We start from the raw sequence: 23,734 nt of genomic DNA, 5'->3' as shown, positions 1-23,734 counted from the left end.
TTTAATTCACACTTGGCATGGCAATATTAATATGTTCCTCCTCCACTTGTGGGGTGAGTTTGATATTTGATCACATTCCTCCCTCTTTGGCTTCCTAGTCTGAGGGGTGAGTTTGGATGAGTACTCATTAGCTAGCTAGCCACCTCCCTCATTGATTTTGATTAGTGGAGTGAGTTTGCCTTGTCGTGGTGTACAACACGACATGTTCGGAAATTTTGTGTCATGGCCTAAGTTGTGTTATTATTTGGCAACACTATGTTTATTAAATTGTTTGATCAAGTTATGCTATATTAAGCTTTGAAAATTATGAATTATTATAAATGTGATTTGAGGAAAAAAATTGTGAAATGCGATTATGAGATTTTTGAATGATGATTTGTTCATAAATGTTTTATATTATGCATTTTATGCTTTATTGTGCACCACTGAGTATTTATATACTCAGCGATAGCTTCAACTTGCTGTTGCAGATAGAGAAAAGGACATAGCAGCAGAGCGAGCTGCTACAGTTAGAGAAGAGTACAATTGAAGAATTTTTGTACGAGTATTTGTTTATACCCTAGTAGTTTAGTTTGATGTAAATATGATAGTATGCATATGTATCTCTGTAATTTAAGCAGTTGTACATGTAAAATTGTAATAATATTATTTTTGAGATTTTGCATATGTAAATTAACTTATGATTATAAATTAATGATTTAAAATGCAATGTGCATGAGTTATGAAATGTTTTATTAATTCTTGATTTGAAATTTGGATTTTGAATTGAAGTGTTGCTATTGCTGTTGATTTGAAGTTTGGTGGTTGCAAATGGAGTTGCAATTGAGAAATATATTGGGAGTGTTTCTATTTTCAGGTTTTGAAGAACTGTTTTCTCAAAATATAGACAGTACTCTGCCGAAATTTTTGTAAAAATTGTGGAGATTTTAAATATCTAAGAATTTAATTTATGTTTGGACTTTAAATAAAGGTTTTTAAATTTTGAAAGAAATTTTACCCACCAATTCCAAAATGAACAAAAATTGTTTTAAAATCCCTTGTAGTATATTTAATGGGTTACCGGTAGGTGAAGTACGGTAATTCATTAAGTGTACTACGGAAACATGTTACATCTTACGAGGAGTAGGGTGTGACATGTTTAGTGGTATCAGAGCAAGGTTTTAAAATAAATTTTGAGCTGTGAATTTGAAATATTTTGTTGGTAAATACAACTGCTTAAATGTTTGATATATATGACATATTTACATCATGAATATGTACTAACGGAGGTCAACCTCCCTGTGTTTATTATCAAAGAGTAGAAAATTTCTGGAAAATGGAATGGAAGAGGGAGATCATCCAATAGAGCAATCTGTCGAGGCTGAGGCCCGAGGAGAAGCCCCAACACTCTAGAATGTGAGTGGGTCAACCACTCCAGCTCCTCCTCAAGCACCGTAGTTCCTTGCTCAGTTTGCATAGCAGATGGCTGCATTCTTTCAACAAATGGCAGGAAATATGCCACCTCAAATACAGTCACAAGCACATGCAGTACAACCACAACCTCCGGCTCGAAAATATGAGAAATTAATGAAATTTGGGGCTATAGAATTCAAAGGAATAGTGGATCCACTGGAAGCAGAACAGTGATTAGAGAGGATGGAACGGGCTTTCCAGAAAACTACAGTGTGCTGAAGAGTTGAAGTTCGAATATTCAGTATCACTTTTGTAAGGGGATGCATATGAGTTGTGACACCCCTTACCCGTGTACAGTATACCCGAGTAAGTAATGCCACACGGTGTACTGGCACACTCTAATATACCTTACTTAATTTGTGTCATGCTTTTGAAGTTAATTTATGAAATATGATTTATTTTAACTATTTATCAAAAGTATTATTCATTTGAGGTTCCGAAGATTTTAAGGAAAATCCGGCGGAGTACCGGCTAAAAATGGAGAAAACAGTTCTTCGGAACCTATTAAAAACACTTCCAATATACAATTTCATTCATTCTCAACTCCAATATCATCAATAAAACTCAATATCAATATCTCAATAATTTGTCAATTTCAGGTCTCAACAACCTTTTCATTTCTCAAAACATCCCTTTCTCAGGGTTCTCATATATAAACAACCAATAAATACTCAAATTAATACCATCCATGACCATAAATCTTTATTATTTACATGAACCTCAAAATACATTACATAAATCCCAAATACATATGAGAAAATAAAAAGTTAATTACAAAATGACAAAATGACATCTAGTGTCCTACCAGTGCACAGCAGGTGACGAGGTGACACGGATCTCGAAGCTGCGGATGGACTCACCCGATCTGTGGTCTCTTGGGCTCGCGATCGGGATCTCCAGTACCTACGCGTGGCAAAAGCAACGCGCTAAGCAATAATGCTTAGTGGTGCAATAATATAATAAAAGAAAATAGCAAGAAAATAAATGTGTATAGAATGTGTATGCTTTCTTTGTTTGGTATTGATATATTCATTGTTTCATTAATGTTGTTCACTTTTATTCATTTGGTTGCCCCTAGTAACCTATACTAGGCATTCGGATGGATAACGGGTAACCGCATTGGGTACCTAGTACCTCGGCGTCACACCATCGGTCACATATGCATCTCCCGGTGTGCAATGAGCGGCTAACAAGTCAGAATAATATCGAGCACAAGGCCCAGTCTCAATGCAAAGTCGAATGGCTAAAAGCCATGAAATCACATAATGGCATTTTTGCCATGTGCGATCGCTAACTGAACCCTATTGGCATGCCAAACTATCCAAACCAATCTTGTTAGGTATACTAGGGCATTTGAAACTCTTAAATTTGTCAATTTGTGAATTTCAACTTTTTTGGTGTCACTATTCATCATTGGTCAACAAAAATGTTGACTTTTGGAATAAAAATGTGTACATTGCCTTTGGCACTCCCAACATACCACATTTGGTGTTTAAAACTTATTGGCATTAAGTGTTAATACCATTTCAAAGTGTAACCCACACAAGCAGAAAATTTCAGTTTTGGTGAGTCAACTTTACTGTTCCATTGGACACTGTTACTGTTGGAATTTGAAGAAATGTAAAACATGAAAGTTGTTCCTTATTTTGTCTAGTTGAATTTCCTTTTTTTGAATCACTCCATTTGGAGTTTTGTAGCTTCATATATGGCTCAAAAACCCAAGCTGTCCGGATATGCATTCTGCAGAAATTTACCATATCTACAGTACATGAACAGTAACTTGAGTCACTTGGTTGAATGGGTTCTGGCAATAATTTGGGGTAGGTTCCTTCATGAAAGTTGTTTGTCTATGTCTTAACTTGTTGCTGTAAAAATTTCAGGCCAATTGACCAAATCTACAGTGAGTTATGGCCAAATGAATACTGTTCATTTGGCAAATTCTGCAGAATTCTGTGCAGGGTATCCGGATTGTGGTTGAGTTTTGACCCTTTTTCTTTGGTCTTTTGGGCATGGTTTCTTCAGCAAAAATGTGCCATTATAAGCCTAGTTTCATTTACAATTGGCCAAACACCAATTGGACTAACACAGCCCAAGTTATGGCTGTGCAAAGGGACTGAATTTTCAGTCCCTATCTTTGTAATCTTAGGGCGATTTCACTTTCACTTTACCCTACCATTTTTCAGTTCTAATTATGGTCAACATATCCAAAATGGTCACTTATTGACCATTAGAGTGTTCTTTAATAGGTTGGTCAGCCAAGTCACTTTTTCATGCCTCAAAACCCTAGTGTCCAAGGCAATTTACCCATAAACCTCCTTTAGCACCCTAGTTAAACATCTAGGTAATTATATAACTTAAATACAATCTCCAACTCATGCTAAGTCCATTAAAAACATTTAAAACACTCCCTTATTGGTTCTTCTTAGGGCTGCCGAAATTGAAGTGTTCATACCCATAGGTTTTTGTTCATTTAAACTACAAATCTTACTAAGTTCAAGTCCAAAATCATGGAATTAAAGAGTTTAATGGGTATAAGTGCACTAACCTTGTTTGGGCAGAATTTCCAAAGCCCTAAACCTCACTTTTCTTCCTTTCCTTGGCTGCCAAAAGCTTCTCCAAGTGATATGGTCAAGGTTTAATGAAAGGGGTTAGGGTTTAGTGGTGGAAACTCATGGGAAATGGAGGTAATGAAAGAAAATTTTCATGGAGGGAGGAAGAAGAGAGGATCACGTTTTTAAGGAAGAAGAAGAAGAAGAAAGCAGCTGGTTTTTTAATTGTTTAGGTCTTCTTTTATCTCTTTATTAGTTAGTCAAATAATGGCTAAATTTTGATTGGTCATAGTTTTTCTTAATGACATCATAATTCCTAATTACTTACTTTTCTTCTTACTTTTGTTTTCTTATTTTCATTTCTCATTTTTAATAAATTTTTCATCAACATTAATTCATATTTTATGTCATATTAATTATTTACTCAACTGGACAAGTCGGCCAAAAATCACCTCTGAAGGCGAAATGACCAAAATGCCCTCCGTTTGGCTTAACGGGTCAAAATTGTCTGTACCTTTTGAAAAATTTTTCTAGGTATTTTCTTGGCATTCTAATGCCATGGGAACCTCAATTACCCTTCTCTGGAGTCTCAAAAATTATTTTATAATTTTTCCCCCGGGTCTAGGGCTCCTCGTTGCGAGAACCGCAACTTCCCTCCGATTACCCATCGCTTGGGCACCGGCTCGTTTTGCTTGGTTGTATTTTATTTCTAAAATTTTTACTAAGTGTTTCTTATTAATATTTGAGTTAATTATGGTTCCTGACTTTAGTTTAAATATTTTTCCGGACGTTCTAGTCAGGACCGACCTCGATCACCGGAGCAGTAGGATGTACGAGTGGTTACCTGGGAGGGTGTTACAACTCTTCCTCTAATTTAAATTTCGTCCTCGAAATTTACTCGATCAAACAGTTGAGAGGCTGTTGCCTCATCGACTCTTCACTTTCCCAAGTTGCCTCCTCGGTGTTGTGGTGCCTCCAAAGCACTTTCACTAATGGAATTTGCTTGTTTCTCAACTCTTTCACTTCCTGAGCCAAGATCCGTAGAGGTTCTTCTTCATATGTCAAATCCGGCCGTATTTCAATTTCTTCTCTGGAGATGACATGTGAAGGATCTGAGCGGTATCTCCTGAGCATGGATACGTGAAACACATTATGGATCTTGTCCAGCTCTGGTGGTAAAGCTAGCCTATAGGCTACTGGACCCACACGTTCAATGACTTCATATGGGCCAATGAACCTAGGGCTTAACTTACCTTTCCTTCCAAACCTCAATACTTTCTTCCATGGTGACACCTTGAGGAACACCTTGTCGCCAACCACATATTCTATTTCTTTTCTCTTCAGGTCGACATAAGATTTCTGTCTGTCTGAGGCAACCTTCAAGTTGGCTTTGATCAATTTTACTTTGTCCTCAGTCTGTTTCACCAGGTCTGGCCCTACCAGTTTATCTTCGCCCAATTCAGTCCAGCACACTGGAGTTCTACATTTTCTCCCATACAGTGCTTCATACGGAGCCATTTGGATACTAGCTTGGTAGCTATTGTTGTATGCGAATTCTGCCAGTGGAAGATATCTATCCCAACTTCCCTCAAACTCAATGACACAACTCCTCAGCATATCCTCAAGGACCTGACAAGTATTTCACGTTATTGTTATCATTTCAATTCAATATTTGTATCAATTTCATGGGTTTCAATTGTTTACCTGGATTACTCTTTCGGATTGCCAATCCGTGCGAGTATGGAAAGTCTTTGAAATGGAGTTGTGTACCCAAGGATTCATGCAACTTCTTCGATCTCGATGTAAACCTTGGGTCTCGATCGGATATGATGGAAAGTGGAATTCCATGCGATCTAACTATCTCAGCGATATACAATCGCTAACCTCTCTAGTGAGTAGTCAGTCCTAACTGGCAGAAAGTGTGCTGACTTTGTCAATCTATCAACTATCACCCATGCTACATCATGTTTCTTCTGGGTGAGAGGTAGACCACTTACAAAATCCATGGTGACCCGATCCCATTTCCATTCAGGTATGCGTATAGGCTGTAGCAAACCTGATGGAACTTGGTGTTCTGCCTTGACTTGCTGACATATCAAGCATTTAGTCACATAGTCAGCTATGTCCCTCTTCATACCAGGCCACCAATACTGAAGCTTCAGGTCATGATACATCTTTGTACTTCCTGGGTGCATAGCATATACACTGGTGTGTGCCTCTTTTAGAATAGTGGCCTTCAATTCCCCATCATCTGGTACACACAGTCTTCCTTTGTAGTACAGACACCCATCTGCTTTCACCCCATAGTCAGTTGCTTCTCCCTCTGAGATTTTTTTCATAATAGCCATTAGCTTCTCAACTGCCTTTTGCCCATCTAAAATCTGCTGTAGCAGGTTTGGCCTCACTAGCAACTCAGCCAAAATAGCTCCATCTCGAACCAAAGATAGACGGGCATTCAATGATCTCAAAGCTGTCATGGATTTTCTGCTCAAAGCATCAGCAACTACATTTGCCTTCCCAGGATGGTAGTCAATTACATAGTCATAGTCCTTCAGGAACTCAATCCATCGCCTCTGTCTAAGGTTGAGCTCCTTCTGGGTTGGCAAATATTTGTGCTTTTGTGGTGCGTGTAAATGTAGCACTTTTCACCATACAAGTAATGCCTCCATATCTTGATCACGAAGATAATTCTGCAAGTTCTAGATCATGGGTAGGGTAGTTCTGTTCATGTGGTCTTAGGTATGCGGAAGCATAAGCGACCACCTTCCCCTCTTGCATCAATACACACCTAACCCATTATGAGAGGCATCATCAGAGACCACAAAGTCCTTTCACGACCTTTGTGCTGCTGTTAACACGGTGCCTCTGTCAACATAGCCTTCAACCTCTCAAAGCTGGTGCGACACTTGTCATTCCGTCAAATCGACATTCTTGTGTAACAACTTGGTCATTGGAGGCGGTTATTAGGAAAATCCCTTCACAAATCTTACGTAATACCCAGCTAGCCTCAAGAAGCTTCGACCTCGGTTGTATTCTGGGAGGCTTCCATTCCATCACTGCTTCTATTTTCTTGGGATCCACCCTAATCCCATCAGCTGACAATATGTGTCCAAGGAATGCAATCTCATTCAGCCAAAAGTCACCCTTGGACAACTTAGCATATAGCTTCTTTTCCCGCAGGGTTTGCAGAACAATCCTCAAATGTTCATCATGTTCTTCCCTGGTCTTGGAGTACACCAGAATGTCATCAATAAAAACCACTACGAACAGATCTAGGTATGGATGTAATATACAGTTCATAAGGTACAAGAACGCAGCAGGTGCATTTGTTAGGACAAAGGGCATCACGAGAAACTCATAATGCCCATACCGGGTCTGAATGCGATCTTGGGCACATCTACATCTTTCACCCTCAGCTGATGATACCCTGATCTGAGATCAATCTTAGAAAATACTCCTGCTCCCTTCAACTGATCAAACAGATCATCAATTCTAGGCAACGGATACTTGTTCTTCACAGTCACTTTATTCAACGCCAGGTAATCAATACATAGCCTCAAAGTCCCATCCTTCTTCTTTACAAAGCGACCGAGCTCCCCATGGTGACACCTTTGGGGCGTATAAACCCCTTATCAAGCAACTCTTGCAACTGAGTTTTCAACTCCCTCAATTCAGTAGGTGCCATCCTATAAGGAGCAATGGAAATGGGTGCTGTACCCGGCAGTGTCTCAATAGCAAATTCGACTTCCCTTTCTGGTGGCAAACCAGGCAACTCTTCAGGAAATACTTCTGGGAAGTCTCTCACTGTGGGTATGTCACTCAGGTTTGGCTTAGCCTGCCTAGTATCCACCACATGTGCTAGGTAGGCTTCATGACCTTTTCTCATCATTCTTCTTGCAGCGTGGTGAGATGACATTGGACAAGAAATCTGTCCTTTCCCCCACAACTGTGATCTCATTACCCTCTGAAGTTTTTAGAGAAATTCTCTTCAATTTGCAATCAACTATTGCCTGATGACGTGACAACCAGTCCATTCCCAAAATCACGTCAAACTCATGGAAGGGCAACTCAATTAGGTCTGCCAAGAATTCATACCCTTGAATCCTTAACGGGCAACCCTTGTATACCTTGTTCACCACTACACTGTGGCCCAATGGATTAGTGACCAGAATGTCTTGGTCACTCTCCCCTACTAGTATCCCCCTTTCTATGGGTAGGTTGATGCAGATGTATGAGTGAGTGGATCCTGGATCCACCAATGCATGCACAGGTGTAGTGTAAAGGGAGAACGTACCCCTGATGACGTCCAGGGCATCTTGCTCCTCCTGAGCTCTCAGGGCATAATTTTTGTCAGGTGGTGCATTATCGGCCTCTCTGGCGCTCGAGATGCGAGCCTCGAGATGGTCCCACGGCCAGTTTACGGACCTTCTACCCCTTGGTGGTGCGGGAGCAGTGCATGCGCTTATGTTGGAGCAGCTGTAGTAGTTCTGCGTGGACAGTTCCTCAGCTGATGCTCTGTTGACCCACACCTCAAGCAAGCACCAGTCACTCTCCAACACTCCCCCTTATGCCATTTCTGACAGTGTGGACACGCAGAAGATGCTGGGGCTGGTCCCCTGAACCCCATCCTCGAGAGAGCGCCCTTGATGGTGTGGGTGACCTCTCCTAGGGGTGAATCGTGGCTGGGCCCTGAGACCGACCACGACCTGTGGTGAGCTGAACTTTGTGCGGGAGGACCCTTGAACTTCTTCCCCGATGCAGAGGCTGAACTCGGATCCGGTCCCTCTTCTGCTGTCTCTCTCTTCTAGTCCACTCACTAATTCTCACTTTTTCAACCTTTATGGCAGCTTCCACTAACTTGGTAAATGCAGTGATTCCCAAGGCGTTGAACGAATCTTGATGTTGTCATTTAGTCCCTCTTCAAATCTCTTGCATCTTTCAGCTTCATTAGGGACTATCTCCCTTCCATATCGGCTCAATCGGACAAATTCCTTCTCATATTCAGCCACGGACAATTGTCTCTGCCTCAGGTTAATAAATTCTCTTCTTCTCTCTTCCAGATATACAGTACCCACATACTTCTTCTTGAACTCAGAGAGAAAGAAATCCCAAGTTACAGCTTCTGGCTGCACTTCACTGGACACAGTGTCCCACCACTCATATGCATCGTCTTGCAGTAAAGAGATAGCAGCTTCTAGATTTTGCTCAGGGGTGCAGTGGAGTTGTTTCAAGACTCTCTGCCGTTCTGTTCAACCAATTCTCCTACGCAATGAGTCATCTTCTCTCTTACCATAGAAGTCAACATCTCCAAACTTCCTGACTCTTTCCAGGTGTGATTACATTTGTGGATCTGGTGGTGGTGGTGGTGGTGCGGCATTACCGGCCATTTGTCTAAAAAAGTCGGCCATTTGTTGGAACATGGCTCGTGGAGGTGGCGAGGCTCTGCTTGAGCTGGCGGAGCAGATTCTCTCATGCCCCCAGTCTCAGCTGCTGCAGGTGGAGCATGACTCTCCACTTCCTCCTCAACGGCTCTCTGAGATGAAGGGTCCATATCCTATTCAAAATAAGAAGGATAAACAGATCTGCGTTAGTGTCACCTCGACTCTTACAAAATGCAATGCATGGTATGGACTCAATCTAGACCCAGAAACGCCTAAACCGTGCTCTGATACCACTAAATGTGACACCCCTTACCCGTGTACAGTATACCCGAGTAAGTAATGCCACACGGTGTACTGGCACACTCTAATATACCTTACTTAATTTGTGTCATGCTTTTGAAGTTAATTTATGAAATATGATTTATTTTAACTATTTATCAAAAGTATTATTCATTTGAGGTTCCGAAGATTTTAAGGAAAATCCGGCGGAGTACCGGCTAAAAATGGAGAAAACAGTTCTTCGGAACCTGTTAAAAACACTTCCAATATACAATTTCATTCATTCTCAACTCCAATATCATCAATAAAACTCAATATCAATATCTCAATAATTTGTCAATTTCAGGTCTCAACAACCTTTTCATTTCTCAAAACATCCCTTTCTCAGGGTTCTCATATATAAACAACCAATAAATACTCAAATTAATACCATCCATGACCATAAATCTTTATTATTTACATGAACCTCAAAATACATTACATAAATCCCAAATACATATGAGAAAATAAAAAGTTAATTACAAAATGACAAAATGACATCTAGTGTCCTACCAATGCACAAAGATGTGACGAGGTGACACGGACATCGAGCGAATCGCCGGATGGACTCACCCGATGCGTGGTCTCATGGGCTCGCGATCGGGATCTCCAGTACCTACGCGTGGCAAAAGCAACGTGCTAAGCAATAATGCTTAGTGGTGCAATAATATAATAAAAGAAAATAGCAAGAAAATAAATGTGTATAGAATGTGTATGCTTTCTTTGTTTGGTATTGATATATTCATTGTTTCATTAACGTTGTTCACTTTTATTCATTTGGTTGCCCCAAGTAACCTACACTAGACGACTGGACTGGATAACGGGTAACCGCTTTGGGTACCTAGTACCTCGGGCCGTCACACCATCGGTCACATATGCATCTCCGGTGTGCAATGAGCGACTAACAAGTCAGTAAATAATATCGAGCACAAGGCCCAGTCTCAATGCAAAGTCGAATGGATAAAAGCCAAGAAATAACATAATGTCAATTTTTCCATGTGCGATCGCTAATCGAACCCTATTGGCATGCCAAACTATCCAAACCAATCTTGTTAGGTATACTAGGGCATTTGAAACTCTTAAATTTGTCAATTTGTGAATTTCAACTTTTTTGGTGTCACTATTCATCATTGGTCAACAAAAATGTTGACTTTTGGAATAAAAATGTGTACATTGCCTTTGGCACTCCCAACATACCACATTTGGTGTTTAAAACTTGTTGGCATTAAGTGTTAATACCATTTCAAAGTGTAACCCACACAAGCAGAAAATTTCAGTTTTGGTGAGTCAACTTTACTGTTCCATTGGACACTGTTACTGTTGGAATTTGAAGAAATGTAAAACATGAAAGTTGTTCCTTATTTTGTCTAGTTGAATTTCCTTTTTTGAATCACTCCATTTGGAGTTTTGTAGCTCCATATATGGCTCAAAAACCCAAGCTGTCAAGATATGCATTCTGCAGAAATTTACCATATCTACAGTGCATGAACAGTAACTTGAGTCACTTGGTTGAATGGGTTCTGGCCATAATTTGGGTAGGTTCCTTCATGAAAGTTGTTTGTCTATGTCTTAACTTGTTGCTGTAAAAATTTCAGGCCAATTGACCAAATCTACAGTGAGTTATGGCCAAATGAACAGTTACTGTTCATTTGGCAAATTCTGCAGAATTCAGTGCAGGGTATCCGGATTGTTGTTGAGTTTTGACCCTTTTTCTTTGGTCTTTTGGGCATGGTTTCTTCAGCAAAAATGTGCCATTATAAGCCTAGTTTCATGTACAATTGGCCAAACACCAATTGGACTAACACAGCCCAAGTTATGGCTGTGCAAAGGGACTGAATTTTTAGTCCTATGTCTTTGTCCTAGGGCAGATTTCACTTTCACTTTACCCTACCATTTTTCAGTTCTAATCATGGTCAACATATCCAAAATGGTCACTTATTGACCATTAGAGTGTTCTTTAATAGGTTGGTCAGCCAAGTCACTTTTTCATGCCTCAAAACCCTAGTGTCCAAGGCAATTTACCCATAAACCTCCTTTAGCACCCTAGTTAAACATCTAGGTAATTATATAACTTAAATACAATCTCCAACTCATGCTAAGTCCATTAAAAACATTCAAAACACTCCCTTATTGATTCTTCTTAGGGCTGCCGAAATTGAAGTGTTCATACCCATAGGTTTTTTGTTCATTTAAACTACAAATCTTACTAAGTTCAAGTCCAAAATCATAGAATTAAAGAGTTTAATGGGTATAAGTGCACTAACCTTGTTTGGGCAGAATTTCCAAAGCCCTAAACCTCACTTTTCTTCCTTTCCTTGGCCGCCAAAAGCTTCTCCAAGTGATATGGTCAAGGTTTAATGAAAGGGGTGAGGGTTTAGTGGTGGAAACTCATGGGAAATGGAGGTAATGAAAGAAAATTTTCATGGAGGGAGGAAGAAGAGAGGATCACGTTTTTAAGGAAGAAGAAGAAGAAGAAAGCAGCTGGTTTTTTAATTGTTTAGGTCTTCTTTTATCTCTTTATTAGTTAGTCAAATAATGGCTAAATTTTGATTGGTCATAGTTTTTCTTAATGACATCATAATTCCCATTTACTTACTTTTCTTCTTACTTTTGTTTTCTTATTTTCATTTCTCATTTTTAATAAATTTTTCATCAACATTAATTCATATTTTATGTCATATTAATTATTTACTCAACTGGACAAGTCGGCCAAAAATCACCTCTGAAGGCGAAATGACCAAAATGCCCTCCGTTTGGCTTAACGGGTCAAAATTGTCTGTACCGATTGAAAAATTTTTCTAGGTATTTTCTTGGCATTCTAATGCCATGGGAACCTCAATTACCCTTCTCTGGAGTCCCAAAAATTATTTTATAATTTTTCCCCCGGGTCTAGGGCTCCTCGTTGCGAGAACCGCAACTTCCCTCCGGTTACCCATCGCTTGGGCACCGGCTCGTTTTGCTTGGTTGTATTTTATTTCTAAAATTTTTACTAAGTGTTTCTTATTAATATTTGAGTTAATTATGGTTCCTGACTTTAGTTTAAATATTTTTTCGGACGTTTTAGCTGTCCGGACCGACACCGGTCACCGGAACAGTAGGATGTACGGAGTGGTTACTGGGAGGGTGTTACATGAGTGGTGGAAGACCATCCCCTACAGTCTGGTAGAGCCACCAGTCCTCACATGGGCAGACTTTTTAAGGGAATTTTGGCAAAAGTGGGTCCCTGATACTTATGTAGACATGAAGCTGCAAGAGTTTTAAGTTTGAAGCAAGGGGATAAAACTGTAGCAGAGTATGAGCGGGACTTTTCAGGGCTAAGCCATTATGCTGGAAGCTTAGTCTCCACCCCCAGAGACCGGTGTAAAAGGTTTGAGGCTGGGTTGAGGCCTAGCTTGAGAATGCAAGTGGTAGGGTTCCGACACTAGAATTTTTCTGAATTGATTTCACAAGCCCTGGAACTGGAAAGGATAGAATCAGAATGGGCAGTGAAAAAGAGTACACAAGAGAAAGAGAAAACTGAAAAGGTTACTGGTCAAGCTACTGAGAGTGGCTCTGGGAAAAGAAAACATTTTGGAGGATCTAGCTCGCGCAAATCGGGTAGAGGTATATCTTCTAGATAGAAACCATCCCAATCTGATCAGCAAACTCAACAGACACGCAGAAATACGCTGTTGGATCGACTTTGTGAGACTTGTGGTAAACCACATAGTGGAGTATGTTATAGAGCTATAGGAGCATGTTTCAATTGTGGAGGGACTAGTCATTTTGCTAAGGATTGCATAAGTCCATGCTGTTATGGATCATTTACCACGGCAGAAGGATCAGCCCAAGTTTCTACCCCAAAGAGTTTACCAACAGTTGGTAGAGGCAGAGGTAGGGGTAGTACACCTAGAAGTCAGAGTACTGTGAATTAACCAGGACAAAGTGATGCTCCAGTGAGAGTATACACTATGCGACAGAGGGACGAGGATGAGACTTCTGGTATGGTTGCTTGTATTTTCTCAATTCCTAACTAAGATATGTATTAAAAAAAAATCAATTTTGATATGTTAGTGACTATTCTTTTTAAAATTAATTTTGGAAGAGTTTATCAGTGAAAAGTATTTGCTAGCACACAAGAATTTGTAAAGTTAATTAGTAAGCCTAATTATGTAAGGAAAGAGAACCTAAAAGTAAGTTATAGCAATATAGCTACCTTAGATGCGGGTAAGGGTATTACTGCTGATAGATGTCAGTGGGTACCATAATCAAAATAAGTTCAAGATATTAGTGAATTTAAAAGAAATAAGATATAGGAAATTTGTTCTATTGGGATGTATCGTAGTAACTATGCAATATTCTTGATGTTTGTGCTGTAAGCTGCAGATTACAGGACCGACTTGGGATTTATTGTGTAGAGCTACGTACTATCCAATAGTACACAAGAATAAGAATAGTTACAAATGGCATCTGTTTTGGTACAGTTATGATAAGATAAAGTTTTCTTTTTGGAATGGAGTTTGAAAATCCTAACCTGGGATTTTAAATTCTAAAGTTAGAATATTGAAAGGTTATAGTTCAGTACAAAATAAAATAATGACTACACATCAGTGCAAAATAAGCTATAGAATATCGATAGATAAAAATAAATAGAACAGTAAGAAATGAGAAAAATACTTGATGAGGAATTGCTACCAAGGCAAGCAATTTACTTAAGATTCGTAACGATATTCTGAACTATTTTATCAAGAAAGAAATAAGTTAAACCCAGACAAACAAGATAGTGCAAAATGGCACATAGGCCTTGGTCATAAATGGAGATGGTAAGATAATGGTTATGGACCTATGGCCAAGAAAGAAAAGACTACAAAAGAAAATAATTGCCAAAATAACAAGAAAGACAAAAATATTCTAAACTAAACTGAAGATTATAACAAATGATCAAGAGATTTGATAAGAAAAGAGTAAAACTAAGTTCTCACCCATAGGATCGTACGAGGTCCTAGAAAGAGTGGATCCACTAGCACATAGATTTGCTTACCTCTAAAATTGAAATGAATTTGAATCTAACTTATGACAGAAGCTCATAAGGAACACGACACACGAGGTAAGCAATCGATGAGTAAATAGCGTTGGTTAAAGTGCTATGGACCATTATTCCGATTATAAAGCTATGTAGAAATATGAGAAAAACATGAGAAAACAATACGTATGACTATTTGAGGATAGAAAGTGGACACAGTTTCGAGGACGAAATTATTTTAAGGGGGGGAGAATTGTAACACCACTATTTGTATAGCTTGGTATATTTCACTGTTCCGGTGGCCAGCGTCGGTTCGGACAATTAAGAGAATTAGAACCACACTTAAGACAACTAGATAAACTATAAACACAAATAATTAGTAATTGCCAATTAGTTAAGTATAAATAAGAAAAATATAACATAAGAAGTCAAATGAGCCGAGAGTCACAGCGATGGGTGACCTTCTCGGGAAGGACTGCAAAGTCGATTTAAACTCAAATTTCAAATCGTAAAATGTAACGCTGCGGTCCTTAGGAGCATTACAAACACAGTGGAAAAGAGAAAATCACGAAAAAGAATTGTTAAGCCAGTCAAATAATTAGGTCAGGGAGCTGGAAGAAATATTGAATTATTTACAAACCGGGTTGAACCGGCGAGGGATAATTTGGTCAATTGACCCCAAGAGCTGACTCCTGACCTAACTGTCAAATAAAATGAAGAAAAGAAAATTTCGGAGTCGGGAATAAAATTAATGAACTAATAGAAAAATAAATAAAAAAAAGAAAATGAAAAAGTAAAGGGAGATGACATCATGCATGACATCATGCATGATGCCATAAATATAATAATTAATATATTTAATTAATTAGATATTTATGGTCTTCCATAAGATAAAAATACAAGAAAAGAAAGAAAAAAAAAAACCAAAAAGTCCTTCTTTCTTCCCTAAGTTGCTGCCCCACCTTTAACTAAGTCACCGTGGAAGAAACTCCATTGAAGCTTGAGTTCAAGCTTCAAAACCCCTACTAAACCTTACCTTGACCCCAAATTAATCCATTAGAACTTAATAACTTCACTTGAGAAGAGCATTGAGCAAGAAAGAAAGAAGGAAAGAGGAGTGGAATTGAAGATTGAAATTCAAAGTTTAAGGTTAGTGAATTTAAATTGAAAATTTATGTTTAATATTTTTGTTCTTGGTGTAGGTAACTTAGATCTTAACTTAAAATTAAAAGAAAACAATTGTTGGGGGAGTAATATGGAATTTCCTCCATCTAGCATTAGGGTTTGATATGGATGATTTTGATGCAAATTATGAATTAGTTAAGTGTGATTGAGTGTGTGAAAACTAAATATGCATTTAGAATTCAACAAATGTAACAAATTGGTGAATTAGGGTTTGGACTTAGGGTTTAGAGACAAAAATGTGAGAAATTGGTAAATGATGTCTTTGACCTATTTTGAAGTGAGAAATGGCCATTTGTGACCAAATGAAATGTGTTAGAAGTGTTTGAACCAAAAGCAAATTCGGATTCAATGTGGTCATGCTGCTGGCAGCAAGACCAAGTTCCCTTTGAGGGACCAAAACTGAAAATTTACAAGTCCAATTGATATGATACCAATTGGGAATGAAAATAGACATTAAATGACACAATTTTCATTTAGGAATCATGCCTAAAAAGTGACCAAAACCTAGTGATCAAATTAACCAGATCTAGAAAATCTCAGTCTGCCCTGTACAAACTGACCAAATGAATAGTGTTTGTTCATTTGGCCATAACTTGAGCTAAACAGGTCTAAATGACCTGACATTTTACCAATGGATAGATGAGATATATACCTAAAACTTTCATGAAGAATACAAACCCAAATTATGCCATTAACCAATTCATTTGGCCACCGAAAATTGGTGACCTAAAACTGCCAGAACCAAAATTTGTCCAGAAATATGGGTTATGTCCAATCCGGTAGCTATGGTTCAAATGGCTATAACTTGAGCTACAAAACTCCAAATGAAGTGATTCAAAAAGGAGAATTTACTTAAGACAATAGGGAACATTTTCTATGAAGGAAATTTTGCCAAATTCTAACAGAAAAATAACCAATGGAACATGCAACATAAGATACCAAAACTGAAAAGTTATCAAATTTGCCTAAAAAACTTAGAATTTGAATAAACAATCAAAACCAACAAATTTAGTGACCAAAATGTGATATGTGGGTGAAGTTGGAATTCCCATACCTATCAAGCCTTAGAAAGTCAACAATTTGACTTGAATAGTGCAGTGAATAGTAACCCAAAACACAAAAATTTAAGGAACGTTGAGTTTAGCACATTAGAGCTAGGTAAAAGTGAAGTTAAATTTATTTTTGGATTTATGCTAAGTTATGGTACTGAAACACTATGAAATTGTGTGTTTCAGTTGAAAAAGAACACCGGGAAAGAACCCGAGGAATCGAGTCATGGCCAAGAGGCGACTCGCTTAAGGTTTGTGCACAACAAACTTAAAATTCCTTGTTTCTACTTGACAATTCTTGAAATAAATGTTGTGAATAATTTTGATTGTTATGGCTTTGAAAAATATTATTTGAAAAATAGTGTGTTGCCTACTTTGTAAATGAAAAGTTTAGAATGAAATATGATTTGTGAATTGTATAAAATATTTGAATAACTTGATTTAAATTGTTTTTAATTCACACTTGGCATGGCAATATTAATATGTTCCTCCTCCACTTGTGGGGTGAGTTTGATATTTGATCACATTCCTCCCTCTTTGGCTTCCTAGTCTGAGGGGTGAGTTTGGATGAGTACTCATTAGCTAGCTAGCCACCTCCCTCATTGATTTTGATTAGTGGAGTGAGTTTGCCTTGTCGTGGTGTACAACACGACATGTTCGGAAATTTTGTGTCATGGCCTAAGTTGTGTTATTATTTGGCAACACTATGTTTATTAAATTGTTTGATCAAGTTATGTTATATTAAGCTTTGAAAATTATGAATTATTATAAATGTGATTTGAGGAAAAAAATTGTGAAATGCGATTATGAGATTTTTGAATGATGATTTGTTCATAAATGTTTTATATTATGCATTTTATACTTTATTGTGCACCACTGAGTATTTATCTACTCAGCGATAGCTTTAACTTGCTGTCGCAGATAGAGAAAAGGACATAGCAGCAGAGCGAGCTGCTACAATTAGAGAGGAGTACAATTGAAGAATTTTTGTACGGGTTTTTGTTTATACCCTGGTAGTTTAGTTTGATGTAAATATGATAGTATGCATGTATATCTCTGTAATTTGAGCAGTTGTATAGATAAAATTGTAATAATTTTATTTTTGAGATTTTGCATCTGTAAATTAACTTATGATTGTAAATTAATGATTTAAAATGCAATACGCATGAGTTATGAAATGTTTTGATATATTAATTCTTGATTTGAAATTTGGATTTTGAATTGAAGTGTTGCTATTGCTGTTGATTTGAAGTTTGGTGGTTGCAAATGGAGTTGTAATTGAGAAATAAATTGGGAGTGTTTCTATTTTCAAGTTTTGAAGAACTGTTTTCTCAAAATATAGACGGCACTCTGCTGAAATTTTTGTAAAAATTGTGGAGATTTTAAATATCTAAGAATTTAATTTATATTTGGACTTTAAATAAAGGTTTTTAAAATTTCAAAGAAATTTTACCCACCAATTCCAAAATGAACGAAAATTATTTTAAAATCCCTTGTAGTATATTTAATGGGTTACCGGTAGGTGAAGTACGGTAATTCATTAAGTGTACTATGGGAACATGTTACATCTTACGAGGAGTAGGCTGTGACAACATAAGCTTGCCATTTGTCTTGTAATCATGTAAGATGATCAAAGTCAAGATTAAATCTAAGTTTGACACTTGGCATAATGTGATTGGGTCAATTAAACTAAGAGCCAATCAGAAGGTGACATGTGGCAATGGTTTTAAGTGATGACCTAGCTATATAAGGGAAAGGATGAAAGAACAAAATAGAAGCTGCTACTTCTTTCATATGTGCTGCCACACTTGGTGACCTATTCCTCTCTTCTTCTTCATCTCTCATCAATTCAAAGAGAATTGCCAACATTCTCTTGAATTGAAAATACTAGAAATTATTTCTAGTGTCCTGTATGCATCTATAATCTCTCTAAAGGCAAAACCTGAAATTATAATTGATTAGAAAGGCTTGAGAAGCTGTTTAAGGGGCTGCCATTGGTGATCTTGGTATGGACAAGCTAGAGGGACAAGATCTGGTGTCCTAGGCACATCCCAAAGGTGCCAAACACAACTACAGTGCATCAAAGGTTAGTGCACTTGTTCTTGATCTATTCTAGGGTTCTAATGAATTAATCTGTTAATTCTAAAATCTTAAATGACAAATGTAGATCCAAAAGTATATTAAAAGAGTTTTAATATGCTGTTTAACATTGAAATAAAATAGATAAAAAATGAATCTTGCATGATGCATGACACCCTAAAAGAAAAATTTTGAATTCAATGATCTAAACTTAGGTTTTTCATGCCTCCGCTCCTTCAATTGGTATCAAAGCCACTATATTTGCCATTTAGATTGTTGATTATATGATTTAATTGTGTGATTTGATCATGAGATGATTGATTCATTGCTGGTTGCAAGGAATAGGTGGCGGCATGGAGATGAACTCCATTGGTGCTCATGGTTTGGTGCATCCAACCATGCGCATGGCTTTGGGCTTATTTGTGGGCTTGGTTTTAAAGGCCCATAATTAGGCCCATGATTAATTAAAGTGTTTAATTAAGAGTTTTAATCACAATAAAATTTTGATTCAAATCTGAATTTTTAAATTTGTTTGAATGTGATTCAAATCTGAATTTTAAATTTGTTTGAATGTGATTCAAATCTGAATTTTTAAATTTATTTGAATGTGATTCAAATTTGAATTTTCAAATTTGTTTAAAACATATTCAAATCTAGACTTTTTAGTTAAATATGAGATATTCAATTTAATTTAAGTATGTATATTTTATTCAATTGTTAAATAGTGATATGCATGATGGATGATTGTGGACAATAAAAGATCAATGTGATTGGATTTATTTCTTTTATGTTTCTTTGGGTTATAAATTAATTAATTTATTTTAATTTATTTTGGTGGCATGTATTATAAAGGTTGTAATATTTTTGGGTTGTAATTTCATTTATTTCATTTTTGTAAATTCGTTTTGGTATGCCAAGGATTACTATGTAAATGGATTGTAAGAAGATCAAGGAGGTCAAGAGCATTGGTGGGACCAGTGGGAGGAATTCAAGATCAAGTATTGATTATGTACTCCTTCAGCAACTCTTGTAATATGAATGAATGAAATGCACCTAGGAATGCCCTGATTCAATTCTTGGTGGCTCAGAATTGAATCCCTTAGAAAGTCCATGATCATGCCATATTTATTTATTATCCATGAATGCATGAGATATTTGGGAATGTATGCAAGTATATGATATATGCATGCTACTTGGATAATATGCAAAGTGAGACCTTAATAGTAATTAGGACGACCACAAAATCTTCCAAACAAAAGATTAAGTTGGAAATTTTATAATTAAAGTAATTATAACATGGGCCCTCCATTGGGGCAATTATTTTAAGAAATTTTAAATACTTGCATATGATGCAATTAATTTAAGATATTTTCTTAAGAATAATTGTTAAGTATGAGATCTTGTAAATATGTAAATGGTTTGGTGGCCAATATTGGATGTACTTGAGGACATTAAAATTATTTGCATAATTATAAGTTCAATGGGATCAACTTAACTAATGCAAGATAAGTCAATAATGGATGTGCTTGAGATTTTGAGCATTAGGGGCTAGGTAAAGGATTGAACCTCACATGAGATGTGATGGGCAAGGAGTTGCTCACTTATAGTTTATTGTAATTCCAATAATTGATGTACTTGAGGATGATCAATAGGATTATAAGAATTCAATCACCCACTAGAAATCCATCCAATTAGGATTTCCGTTTTCTACTTTGAAAGTGTATGATTCACTAAGTTAGTGGGAGGACCAATTTGATTAAAAGGCCATAATCATTTTGGTTAATTACATGATACATTTACTAATTAATCTGGTTATTTTCTGCGGTTAATTTTCTAATAATAATGAGCACACCACAACCACCACCATCCAATATCCTTGCAAGCATAGTTGATCGCAATAGGTTAACAGGACCTAATCTATCTGATTGGCTAAGAAATTTAAAACTTGTCCTTAACCCTGAACATATAGGATATGTTTTAGACTCAAATATTCTCGGTCCCTTACCTCCAGAGGCCACTCAAGAGGAACATGAAACTTTGGACAAGTGGAAGGAGCATGATATGAGAGCCAAGTGTTACATGCTTGCTTCTATGAGTAATGAGTTACAGAAGCTGCATGAGAACATATAGACTGCAAGTGAGATTTTTCTTCACCTACAAGAGTTATATGGTGAGCACAGCAGGAATGCTAGGTATGAGATATCTAGACAGCTATTCTGCATGAGGATGTTTGAGGGACAGAATGTTAGGGATCATATCCACAAGATGATTCGGTTGATTGAGTAGCTGGAACATCTTGACTTTAACATGGATTTCCAACTACAGACGGATTTGATTCTTCAGTCCCTTCCTGAGTCATTTGGAAATTTTGTGACAAATTTCCATATGACTAAGTAGGAATACACCTTGGCTGGTTTATTCAACATGCTGGTTATTTCCCAAAAGAATATGCTGGGCAATAAAGGAAAAGAGGTAGCTTTGATTGCATCTTCTTCTACTAAAAAGTCCAACAAGAAGAAGGGCAATAAGAAAAAGAAACCTCAGATTCCTAGTCCTTCCAAGAAAATAGCTAAACAGAAAGGGAAGACTAAAGTTGATGGAGGCAAAGGAAAGTGTTTCCACTGCCAGCAGGATGGGCACTAGAAAAGGAACTGCCAAGAGTACAGCAATCTAAAAGAATGTAATGCCATGGTGAAAATCAACTCAAGTTCAAAATATATTTGGCACTTAAGGTTAGGTCATGTTGCAGAAGATAGGATTGTAAAATTAGAGAAAATGGGGATTCTATCCTCATTGGGTTCTGAACCTACTCCAACTAGTGAATCCTGCCTTCAGGGCAAAATGACTAGATCACCCTTTATTGGACAAGGGCTAAGAGCTGAAAATGTTTTGGAGCTAATACATAGTGATGTATGTGGTCCATTTAAAGAAATGGCTAGAGGCGGTTTTCATTATTTTATTACCTTTACTGATGATAAATCAAGGATTGGGTATTTTTATTTAATGAAATACAAACATGAATCCTTTGAAAAGTTCAAAGAATTTAAATCTAAAGTACAAAATCAAACAGGAAAAAGCATTAAAGCTATTTGATCAGATCGTGGAGGTGAATACTTGAGTACTGAATTTTATGAATACTTGAGAGAGCATGGCATTGTTTCCTAGCTGACTCCTCCAAGAACACTACAGTTGAATGGTGTATCTGAAAGGTGAAACCGTACCCTATTAGATATGGTACGTAGTATGATGAGCTATACTGATATGCCAATTTCCTTTTGGGGATTTGCATTATAATCAACGTTATATATTTTGAATAGCATTCCATAAAATCAGTATCTTCCACACCTTATGAGATATGGCATGGAAGAAAACCAAGTCTTAGCATGTTAAGATTTGGGGTTGTCAACTTATATCAAAAAGCTGAACACTGATAAATTGGAAACTAGATCAGAAAGGGTCAATTTGTTGGATATCCAAAAGATAGTTTTGGATATTATTTTTATTTGCCTACATCACAAAAAGTTGTGGTAAGTAGAGATGCCACATTTCTTGAACAACAGTTTGTTCAAGAAGGAGGCAAAGGAAGGCAAATAGAATTAGAATTGGAAAATTCTGACCAACTAATAGATCAGATGGATATAGATCCATCTAGTCAACCTACACCTATTGATCAAACATCTACAGTTATTCCTTGTAGAACAACTAGGGTATCTCATCTACTAGTGAGATATGATTTCCTTCATGAAAAGGAACAAGAGTTGTCTACTCATGAAGAAGTAGATCATGAAGATGATCCACTTACCTATGAAGAAGCTATATCAGATATAAACTCTTCAAAATGGATTGATGCTATGAAATCCGAGATTGATTCCATGTATAAGAATCAAGTTTGGGATCTTGTTGACCCATTTGAAGGTATTGTACCTATAGGGAACAAATGGGTTTGTCAAGAAGAAAATTGGTTCTGATGGAAAGGTAGAGACATATAAAGCAAGGCTAGTAGCAAAAGGGTTTCGCCAAAGGCAAGGAATCGACTATGAGGAGACTTTCTCTCTTGTTGCCATGCTTAAATCAATTAGGATTCTATAAGCAATAGCTGAATACTATGATTATGATATTTGGCAGATGGATGTCAAAACAGCTTTTCTCAATGGATACATTGAAGAAAACATTTTCATGGAACAACCTAGGGGTTTTGAACATCCATTTTTATAAAGCCATTAATTCATTTGGTTTTATAAAAAAATGAGGATGAGCCATGTGTATATAAGAAGGTTAGTGATATTGCCATCACTTTCCTTGTTTTATATGTGGATAATATTATGTTGATAGGTAATAACACAGGTATGTTGACAACTATAAAGGTATGGTTGTCAAATATATTCTCCATGAAAGACTTAGGGGAGACAACCTATATTCTTGGGATTCACATCTATAGAGATAGAGAGAAAAGAATAATTGGTTTATCCCAAAGTCTATATTTGAAAAGATATTAAAGAGATTTAACATGTTTGATTCCAAGAGATGATTGTTACTAGTGAGACATGGTATCCACCTTTCTGAAGAGATGTCTCCAAAGACACCTGAAGAAAGAGATAAAATGGTCAGGATTCCATATGCTTCGGCTATTGGAAGTTTGATGTATGCAATGTTGTGTACTAGGCTGGATATCGCATATGCTGTTAGTTTGACTTACAGGTTTCAATCCAATCCAGGTTT

The sequence above is a fragment of the Hevea brasiliensis genome, chromosome 13, assembly GCF_030052815.1.
Source record: "Hevea brasiliensis isolate MT/VB/25A 57/8 chromosome 13, ASM3005281v1, whole genome shotgun sequence".
NCBI lineage: Eukaryota > Viridiplantae > Streptophyta > Magnoliopsida > Malpighiales > Euphorbiaceae > Hevea > Hevea brasiliensis.
Note: the sequence above shows the minus strand (reverse complement) of the source record.